The following is an 11,217-nucleotide window of genomic DNA, read 5'->3' as shown; positions in this document are numbered from 1 at the left end:
GGGCCGCTGACACCTTTAGCCGGGCCCAGGAAAAAGTCATCTGAAAGGGCCCCCTGCCCAATAGATACAATGTAATGGGGACCCAATTTTGGGCCCCTTCTCTCCCTGGGCCCGGGACAACGGTCCCCTTTGTCACCCCCTGTCTGCACAACAGCGCAGCAGCACAGCACTACAGCACGTGTCTTCACAGCCTCCTCATCAGGCATGTGGAGGAGCATGCTTTTCTCATGCGTCTCACCAAGTGAGGCAGGGCTGGGCTGGACTGGGGGAGAAATAGGGCCCGGGCACTATTTGCTTAAAGGGGCCCCTCATAAATAGCTGCACAGAACTGACTCACCGGTGTGCCCCTGTTTTCAGAAATGTAAAAAAAATATTTTAAAAATATCTGAAAATAGGGGCCCACGAGGGTGCATGGCCCACTGGGAAATGCCCGCTATGCTAGATGGCCAGTCCAGCCCTGAAGTGAGGTGAGTGCGGGCTTTTCTCGTCTCGTGCTGCTATTTTTATCCCGGTTTGTATTTGTGTCTATTTTTAGCCCATGTCTCTTGCTCCGCAGATGGCATGGTTGTTGTCTTTTTTTTCCCCTTCCTTGTCTTTTTTTCTTCTTCTTCTGAAAATATGCTTTATACAGCACTGGCAGTATACTGTACTGAGCAGTTGCCAGAGGCGATGAGAGCCATCCAACAGGGGCTGAGAGTCCCAGAATAAAGACCCCTCTTCTCTTCTCCGGGAACTGTCAGCACAATCTGTACCACGCAAAAGCACACACCACACCGTATTATTGATTGCAGTGATTAATATTTTGCTGCAGTGCAAAAGCCTCTATGTTTGTACTTTGGTTTGATCTTCGTGACAAAAAGTTTCCAGGAGAAAATGAACAGCTGAGCTGGATAATGAGCAGGGGCTGCTGTGAATCCTGCGACGGCCTGGACGAGATGGAGAGCAGTAAGAGGTGGCGGCAACATCCAGGGCTGTAACGAGACATTTTCAAATACTTGTTCAAATACTGCGTGCAGTTGTACTGCATACTGTGCATTTAGAAACTCTTCAAAGTCTTAACACTGTTTTCATTAATCACTGTCTTGATGATAAATGGGGGTGGCGTATACAGACTGAATTCATCATAGTTTCATTATAGATGAATTTTACATTTCTAAGAAAAAATGCAGAGGACATGACCTCTGTGTCCTCAATGGTAGTTATGGCCATGACAACATAAGCGGCAGCAGCAGCAGCAACAGCACTGCCTTTTGTGTAATTATCATCAGCATCAAGGTCAAGTGTGATAGGGGAAAATGTTCACCTGGTAAAATATTCACGTCTAGTGACATGAAGACATGATGAAGACACATGCAACTCACAAACTTTCCTTTATAGGTGCACTGTGTAATATGTTTAGTAGTTCATTTCCAGAATGCATGCTGCTCATGCAAAAATGATACCTTTTTCATGAATGCTTACCACTACCATCAAATTCTAAGTATTTATTGTGACTGGGAAAATAGCATTTTTCATACATGAAAAGGGGGATCTTCTCCATTGTCTGCCATTCTGATTTTTTGGCAAATAATATTTAGGGCTATTATGTGTGTATGCTGCTTCAGAAAGGACTGTCCATAAAAACCTAAATGGGGGAAGAAAATATAGCATAGAATCAGAATTGTAAAGGCTGGGTAGAGTGAAGGTGCAAATACAATTCATGCCATCAGCTGCATTTTGCATGCAAGCCTTATTCTTTGGATGGCACTTGAGCATCCCCCTTTGACTGTTATGTTAGAGTAAATGCTTTTGCTATATAGACAATAGAGGCCTGCCTATACATAGAGGAACCATATGGGTGACCTCTCCACTGAGAGCTGGCCTCAATCTATGCATCAGTTCAGCTCTACAAAAGGGATCTCCACACGCAAGGCAATGTTGTTCTAGCACTTAGCATTACATGTCAGCCATAAAGGACATATTTTCACACTGGTTTCCAGAGGGGGCTCGCTCACTGCTCGTTATGTAACAAGGATTAGTTAAGTTTCCTGAATGGGAATAAGAAAACTGGGCTCTATATATAGATATCTGGGCCCCTCCAGAATAAATGGACACTTTGACACGCATGGTGACCTTTGCAAATTGTTATTTTCGAGTCCTTTTGGTGTCAAATGACATGACTTGACCTCCTTTAACAGAACATGCTGGTTTTGCACATTTGACTAAACAGATAATATCTGTTTTAGGGTGTCTACCATGCATGAACATCTTCAAAACAATTCAGTATGTCTATAAAAATGTACATATTCTGTGTATACTATACATGTACTAAATATGAAACACAAAAGCAGTAGGTTATTAAAACTGCTTAAGCATGTGGTATAATTATTATCACTTATTGAAAAGGCTAACCAAAGACATACCACTGACAATAATGCCGTATTCAGTTGTCATACCTCATCCCCCATGCACATTCTATACCTAAACACAGGTCTCTAAGGTGAAATGTATTTAAATCTGTGAAAATGTATAATTGGTGCTCTAGTACAGTGTTTCCCAACCTTTTTTGTCTTGTGTACCCCCAAGCCTTTTCGTTGAGCCATGAGTACCCCCTAAGTCAAGTTCTATATCGCTTTCTCTATCCCAATGTAACTGATCTCAATATATTTGTTAAAATTACATTTTTCCAAGTACCCCCTGCAGTGTGCTCGCGTACCCCTAGTGGTACCCGTACCCCTGGTTGGGAAACACTGCTCTAGTATTCTGATGTCTCCTGCCACGTCTGTTGCACAACCTACACTCAGCCAATCAGGTGAGGACTTCTCTGGACTGCAGTGCAATGCTGCCAGGTACCTGACCCAGCATCCAACAGATCTTGAAGTAGCAGACTATTACAACATTGCTCTAGTACACCCAGTACATTTAGCAGTATTCAACACTTAGAGCAGTCATTCTCAAACTGTGGGCCGGGACCCACTGGTGGGCCCTGAAGGTATTCCAAGTGGGCCTTGAAATCATTATTTTAAAAAAATCAATATCAAACTTTTGTGTGTGTTGCTGTTGATTTATTTGGATTTTATTGTTTATTAGGTCAGAGGTGGGCCCCGAACCTCTGTGAAAATTTCAAGTGGGCCCAAAGTTGGAAAAGATTGGGCACCCCTGACTTAGAGAATCACACTTAACACCCATAGTGCTAGACCTATGCTGTAGTCAAGATTTTTTCTTTTTTTTTGGGGGGGGGGGGGGGGGGGGGGGGGGGGGGGGGGGGGGGGGGGGGGGGGGGGGGGGGGGGGGGGGGGGGGGGGATCAACTTTATTAGGACAGGACAGTAAAGAGTAGGACAGGAAATGAGTGTGAGAGAGATGGGGAGGGGTCGGCAAAGGACCCGGACCGGGAATCGAACCCGGGTCAGCCTCATGGCGAGTGAGTGCCCCACCGGATGGCCCGGCAGGGCCGCTGAAGTCAACTTAACACTGAGAAATGTACTGTGTGGCTAGTTCTGGGGGGGGGGGGACTCTTGCCTTGGAGGGAAATACAGGCGATTGTAATGTTGAATGCTCGTGTTAATGAGGGGATTGGAGAAGGAGAAGTGAGTCCCTTCATGTACAATCTGTCGTCACTGCATGTTTCTAGACTCTTGATCATAACAGAGGCTGCATAATTGCTCTGACACAAGTCCACCACAATCTTTGTCTTCATCACACGAGGATCAGAGAGGAATGAGGGCCCATGCTGCTCCACAGGCATACAGGTACAGTGTGCGTGTGTGTGCGTGCGCGTGCGTGTGCATGCATGCGTGCGTGTGTGTGTGTGTGTGAGAGAGAGAGAGAGAGAGAGAGAGAGAGCTGCCTTGGGTAGCTGTATGTCAGAGTGAGCTATATATTGTTAATATACGTGTAAGGATGTGTATAATGTCTTGTATTTATGTATGTATGTATGTATGTATGTATGTATGTATGCTGCTGCTGGTGTATTTAATAAAAACCTTTTTTTTAATTATTTATTTCTTCAAATGCTACTATTACTATGTCAGAACGCTATAAAGGACTTTTAGAAAAAAGAACAACAAAATACCTCCTCTTAATGTATGTTCTCTACAAGTCTTCTGTTGTCCAGTCTTGCACTTTAAATGTCTGTATGAGCAATGTCTACGTCCATACTGTCTATGTCCATGTATGAGTACTGTCTATGTCTATACTGTCTATGTCCTTACCTAGATTAGTCTATGTCTGCATGGGAGAGCAAGAAACGCAATTTCAAATTCTTTGTATGACCAGTGCATGTAAAGAAATTGACAATAAACTTGACTTGACTTGACTTGACTTGACTTGTATGCTACTTGACACCTTCATTTCCCCCTGGGATCAATAAATGATCCTCTACTCTACTCTCTCTCTAGCAGGAGCTCACCAAAACACACAGGCCGTCTCCACATTCCAAAACGGCCCTGTACACGCAACCAGGGCTCTAAATTAACACCAGCCAGCCAGCCAAATGCTGGTGAAATTTCAGTTTGGCTGGTAGAAAAGACCAACTTACTAATCACTTTGACCCATTAGTGAGTGTGTGTTTGGCTAGTGTGATTAACATGCCAGCCATGGTGGAAAGTTTTAATTTAGGGCTTTGCACTCAACCCTCATCAGGGTCACTCATGTCAAGCAGAACAAGGCCAGAGGTACAGGTGTATGATGTCGTTGAAGCAGAAGTAGAAGTAGAAGTAAAAGAAAAGTCAAGACTCTCATTAGGTACATTACAATAACTGCTGTAACAACTTCGTAAAATTATCTATACTAGTGTTGATGATGTTAATGATTTTTTGTACTTTTACTTTGCACACCTCTGGCCAGGAGTGACCGTGTTTTTCTGCTGTCCTTGAAAACTGAAAGAAAAGTTTACGACACCAATTTTAATGTGACGTTTCGAACTGCATGCCCCTCGTCAGACATCTGCTGCCCGAAACGTCACATTAAAATAAGAGAAATGGGAGCTTGGTGTCGGGACTTTTCTTTCGGTTTTCCTGGTATTTTTGCTAGTCCTGGCTGCACCCAATCTTTTTAGGTTGTTTTTCTCTTTTTTGACCATTTCTGCTGTCCTTCCCATCCCAACTAAGTGATGCCTCATTAGAAGGCCTCGCTCCGCAACTCAGGAGTGATTCACAGTGGGGGCTGCAGGGGAACCTCCTGTTTTTGTGGGGACGGAGGCATTAGGGGATGTTGCATAAACCTTTTAGTTCACCAAAGGTCACGCTTGTTTTCCGCTTGCCCTCTCCGCAATGTCTGCCAACCCGGTGATGGACTAGCCCGGCCCTCACATTTTTGGAAGGTGACACAAGCCCAATTCATTTGCCACCAGTGGAGCCTGATCTGTGGTTACCCGGACTGCAGCACTAATTTGTGCTGCATATAAACCTCTCTTGTTTTTGAGGAAATTAACAACCAGAAAAAAAGCCATGAATTTAGTGTTTATGTTTCTTGAAGATATTGGTGAAACATAGTAATAACATTCATTTTATTCATTTCATGCTAGTTATTTGTCTCTCCTTGTAACCACTGGTTAACATGGCAGGTCTGTCTACACTGCATGGACCCTATGGGCAGTGAGGGGCTCAGATCAGGGTTGGACTGGTTATCTGGCATACAGGGCATTTTTCTGGTGGGTCAACAGTCCCCAGGGGCCGATGCTGTTGTTGTTGTTGTTGATTTCCTGGGAATGGACTCACAAACTAGAGGGAAAGGCCCATTGTTCCATCGCCAATATAGACCGTGGATTTAGTCAATCAAGGTCTAGCATGAAAGTGGCCTGTGAATGTGTTAGGGGCCAGTCTATTCCAATATTGCCCGGTCCATATTTTGAGCCCAGTCCAGCCCTGGCTCAGATGAAACTGATTCAGTCCAATCACTGTGCCGGCTCCTTTTCTTAGTGGCTCTCAGCCCATAATCATGGCATCAGCTTGGCTGCAGAGTGTCCTGATCCGGTGCAGCTTTCCATTCAGAGAGTCGATGGAGCAAGAAGACCATCAGTGAGGAAGAATGAGTACTTACAGTTGTTCGCTGCCTATGAATTGCCACTGTGTTTTCATCAGACATACTGTATGTCATGTGGATGGCTGCAACACGGAGCACGGAGCACGCTCTCACCTCTCACCTCTAGCCTCATGGTCCCAGCCTGTACACAGAGAATGAGACTCAGACTGAATAGGGTCTCCATACTGGCCATGTCCATTCTCACCTAAACACAAAATTGATTACAGTAGCATCACAAACGAGGTGGTTGAACATTTTAAAAATCACAAATAAACGTTGTTTGATCAGGCTGGTCCATTTAGACAGGGCTAATCCAAGTCTGATGACTCATTTTTTGAAGACAAAACCCTGCACGTCCATAGTTTACTGTGGAAACACAATATTTGCCTTTGCCAGTAATTAAGACTTTTTTCAAAGCGTCCGCCTGGGTTGTGAGACCACGTGGCCGCAGAGACAGGAGAGATGGGGCATGCAGCAGCCCCATATTATTAGGCCTATACGTACTGCACGAGCCAATCTCTTTCCATGAATCAGCTATATGGTTCCTGAATCAGAGTAGCCTATGACTCATTCACATATAGTGAGCGTTTATAGGACCAGGCTGGACTGGCCATCTGGCGTAGCGGACATTTCCCAGTGGGCCCCGCACCCTTGTGGGCCCCTATTTTCAGAAATGTAAGTGCGGGGCCCACCAGTGAGTCAGTTCTGCGGCACTAATTATGGGTTGGGGGCCCCCTTTAATCCAAAAGTGCCCAGGCCCTATTTTCCCCATAGTCCAGCCCTGTAGAGGACCACATTGGTTTCCAATTCCCTGGACGTACAGTACAGTACTTCACATTTCAATGCTTCAGTTAACACTTAATGACAGGAAGATATTAGTTTCTAAGAAAAGCCAAGCCACTAAAAAGTCTTATTATAGCTGCATAGAGCAGTAGTCAATTTACTTCATACAGTGCTGCACTATCATGCCTTGAGAATATTAATTTTTTATATAGGACCCTATAGTTATACAGTGTATTTTAGGCTATTGTTGTCTTCATTCAGAAAGGTCAGGAGAGTCAGGAAAGTATGAGAGAGATGGGGAAGGGTTGGGATGTGACTCGTGCCGGATTCGAACCTTGGACCCAATGAGGAATATTGTCCGTATGGCCTGTGTGTGGTAGCAGACTGTGCTGCCTACAGCATCAGAATATAGCAGTTGTTAGTAAACAATTGCGTATCCGTATTTAGTATCAATTAGGGCTATCAAATTTCGCAAATTGTTCTGTTTTTCATCTGGTCCTGAAATAGACATATGACCATTGAACTTACATGTGGCACATTGCATTCTAATGGTCTATCTTTGTGACCCAATGGCAGACACGATCTGGGACTCGTGACTTGGGACCAGGGCCGCTGACAGCTTTTGCTGGGCCTGGGACAAAGTCATCTGAAAGGGACCCCTACCCAATACATACAATGCAATGGGGACCCCATTTTGGGCCCCCTATCTCCCTGGGCCCGGGACAACATACCCCTTTGCCCCCCCCCCTTGTCGACGGCCCTGCTTGGGGCCTTGCTCAATCAGCCCAATGTGTTCCCACACACGCCGCTCTGCTCTGCGCTGCCCACAACACAATCAATAGCCTGTTGTGGTATTAGCCTTGCTTCTTAAATCCATTCAGTAAATAAGACTCTTTGGTGAAATGCCAGACACTTGGCCTTGGAACACACTTATTTAATCCGTCTTTTCTATCCTGCTCCAAATGACGTGTCCCGACTGTTTCAGGGTGCTGCCCAGTGATGGAACTATTGCACACAGGGCCCCAGGGCATAACAATTAAAGGCCCCCTCATACGCCCTGCCAAGGTCACAATAGGGCCCTGGGATAAATGCCCTGCTTGCCCGCCCTATAACTCCGCCCCTGGTGCTGCCTATTCTACAGTTGGGGATGGAGATGCATTTAGGGTTGGTGGGATACTCTAGCAAGGCTTTGAGGTAGTTGACACAAGCACAGTGACTCTTGTATGTATGTGTGTGCGTGCGTGTGTGCGTGCATGCCTGTGGGCCTACGTGTGTGCGTGCCTGCCTGTATACGTGTGCATCGCGCGTGCGTGCGTGCGTGCGCGTGCGTGCGTGCGTGCGTGTCAGTGTGGTGGGTGGAGTGTGTCAATGTGCTGCAATGATGTGAATGAAGATGTGGAGTGATGGGGAATATCAGATCATAGGTACTGTATTGTATCAAGAAGCGTAGGAATATTGTTGTTTTACATTGTGAAGGCTGGCAGAAAATGGTGAATGGTGACAGGTGTTACAATGGCAGGAATGTATACACTGTGTGTTAAAGTCAGTATAGACCCATTCATAGTTTGGCTTTGGACTCAATTGTGATGAAAATGTGACCTATTACCCATCTTATTTTGAGGGTTATTTTAAGAGTTATTTTACAATGCAGAAGGCCTACTATGTAAATTATTAAATCCAATAAGAGGGTTATGTAAAAGTAGATGTCAAAGCAGCTTTTGGAAGCAAAGTAGCTTTGACGCAATATATATATAAACAAAGGGTACCTTGCTACAGATGATCAGAAATATAAAGCATGCAACTTGCTGAGTCCTCCTGCCTTACTACTGGCATAAAAAATATCCAACAATCGAGATAGACCTACTGTAAATACTGCTAGAAAATGCTGAAGCCACTGATTATATTTTTCTGCAGGTTTTGGTTGGATGCCCAGAGGTTTTGTGTTTGTTGTAGCTGACTAGACACCAGAAGACTGACATCTACTGGCCCGTGTGGCTATATTTAGCAAATGTGATTTATAAATACACTCAGCAAAATGTCTTGGGGGATCTAAAGATAAAGGCGGAACCGAACGTAAACTCGACCTCCGGGAGATAATGCAGAGTGTGATCAGTCTCGTGCATGGTGCGTGATTCTTTCTCATTCTTAAAAAAATAAAGGACATCAATGAATGTATCGTGTGCAAGGTGTGCATGTGCAAGGTTTTTTTTTGTTTTTTTGGGTTGTCAACATATACAAAGGACAACACGTGCGCGTCGACACAACAAGCGTGTGTGTTGATGTTGGGAGATGGGGAAAAGTTGACTCCGAGTATGCCCAAATATGATTTTCATATCACAGTAACTTACATTGCAATTATGAATTAATACACCATCGGTTCAACCAGAGAACTTTTTCAGATTTGCTCAAATGTAAAAGAAATTTGACTCGCTGGACCCTCCCTCTCCAAGCTCTTGACTGTTTACTCAAGCTCACAATCGGACGCACACATACCCCAATGGCAGATTAAAACCTTGACAGGGAGCGAAATGCAACCACAGACGGACGCTGAGAGGAGTCACACTGGGTACTATGTGTGACCGTCCGGTAAAGCACATCTGTCCATAAAAACGAGAAGAAATCGCTGTATATGTGAATCTTGGACAAGACTGCTGATGACGAGCAGGAAGAAGACGGAATTTGATATAGAAGAAGTAAGTGTGCAGTAAAGCAGGTTATTTCCTAATATCGGCAACTCGCTGTGATTGATGTTATATCCTCATTGTGCACGGAAATAGCAAAGACGGAACTGTCTATTTTATGCAATCCTTTCCTTAGACAAGGTAAGGACAATATTGTTTTATCGGTTTTTTTATGTGTTACTTTGATGCTTCTTTTATTGTGTCTGTATGCAAATATTTAATTGACACCCTGTTCAAATAGAAATGACGGAGTTTATTAAACCCAAACAGGCTACTCGCGTTTTTAAGACGTGCAAACTTTGCATTGAAATCTCCGATTAAACTGCACCCACCAAAGTGGTCTCGCAGAGTAGGGCGAATTACTGTATATCTGTAGTCGCTTCAGATACCCTCTGTAACAAATTAACCGATTTATCTTCCACGTTTCAATAGTTGGTCCATTTGTGCTTTTGCTTTATAAATTGTGATTTTGAAATAACAGTAAACAGGCTCTCATGCGTCCCTCTACTGCACCACGCATACTTTGGAAATTCACCCAGTACATATTCCCAATCAATAGCCCGAGCCCAGTAAGTTTGAACGCACAGTACATTCCAGGGACTGCTATATTGTTACTTTGGCTAGTACACTTAGAGCCAACTTAACTGTAGACTGTATTCTCAACTGTAGGTGTGCTATATTATCAGTGTTCAACATCTTTATGAGAAAAAGCTAGGATCACTGCCCACATCCTTGCGTCCACTGAAGAACCTACGGTGATATCCAAAATGTGCGGTAGACGTTTACGCATCTACAAAATGATTGAGGATTGAGAAGAAATAACACATAGACGTGTTATCTCAGCCCCCACGCCCCCTGTCTTGTTTGAGACGTCTAGATGTTTGCCTATTAGCAAGTTTGATATATGCGCCAGTGTTTTTTTAAATCTTTTCAAATGCGCCAGTGTGTTTGCAAACACGTGTGGTTTCCTTGCCTCACATTTAATGCAACGACATGGCAACATGACCCGGGCCGTGTGTAATTTGTGCATTTGCCTGTACTGTGGTTGCCAAAGCCCCACAGCCATTTGTGCTTTTCTTAGTAACCATTACTTATTAATATGCTACATTTCTAAAATTAACAGCAAACTTGTTTTGCTTTGGCTGGAAATCTGCTTGGAGAGATACATGCAGGGCAAGTGGGAGGAGGACATTGTTTGGGCTTAGATAAGCAAAAAAAAGCAACAACAATCCACTTGATCGATGTTATCACTGTTCCCTTTGACACTTCAGTGGATATACTACATAGGCACATTTCTTTGCCAAGACTGAAAAGACTTACTCACAGTCATTGTGAATGAATGCCTCTACCAAGTCTCATTATAACCTAATCTTTAAGTCATTGCAGAGATTTGTGTAAAGCGGAGACAAAGTTGCCTGAGCTACATGTAGCCAAAACACTACAGGTGTATTTCATGCCAAGAGGCTTCAATAGTCTGTGTTTGAACATGTCAATAAATATGCACGTAGATGTTCAGTTGGGAGTCAGCGGACGAGTTATCATGGCATCATAATCAGTAATTTATCATCATCACATTTGCAACCGCAATGGCCTATTAAGTTCACAAATGACTGTCCAAGATACCCAGTACAAAATATAGCTATCAGTAATGGCAGAATCACGCCTTTGGCTATCGATTATTGATTGGTAATCTCTGTCATGACTATTGAGTGAAATTAGAACATGTTGAAAAGATACAACACGCTAATAGG

The sequence above is a fragment of the Engraulis encrasicolus genome, chromosome 19 (genome assembly GCF_034702125.1).
Source record: "Engraulis encrasicolus isolate BLACKSEA-1 chromosome 19, IST_EnEncr_1.0, whole genome shotgun sequence".
Classification (NCBI taxonomy): Eukaryota; Metazoa; Chordata; class Actinopteri; order Clupeiformes; family Engraulidae; genus Engraulis; species Engraulis encrasicolus.
This window is presented reverse-complemented; position numbering follows the sequence as displayed.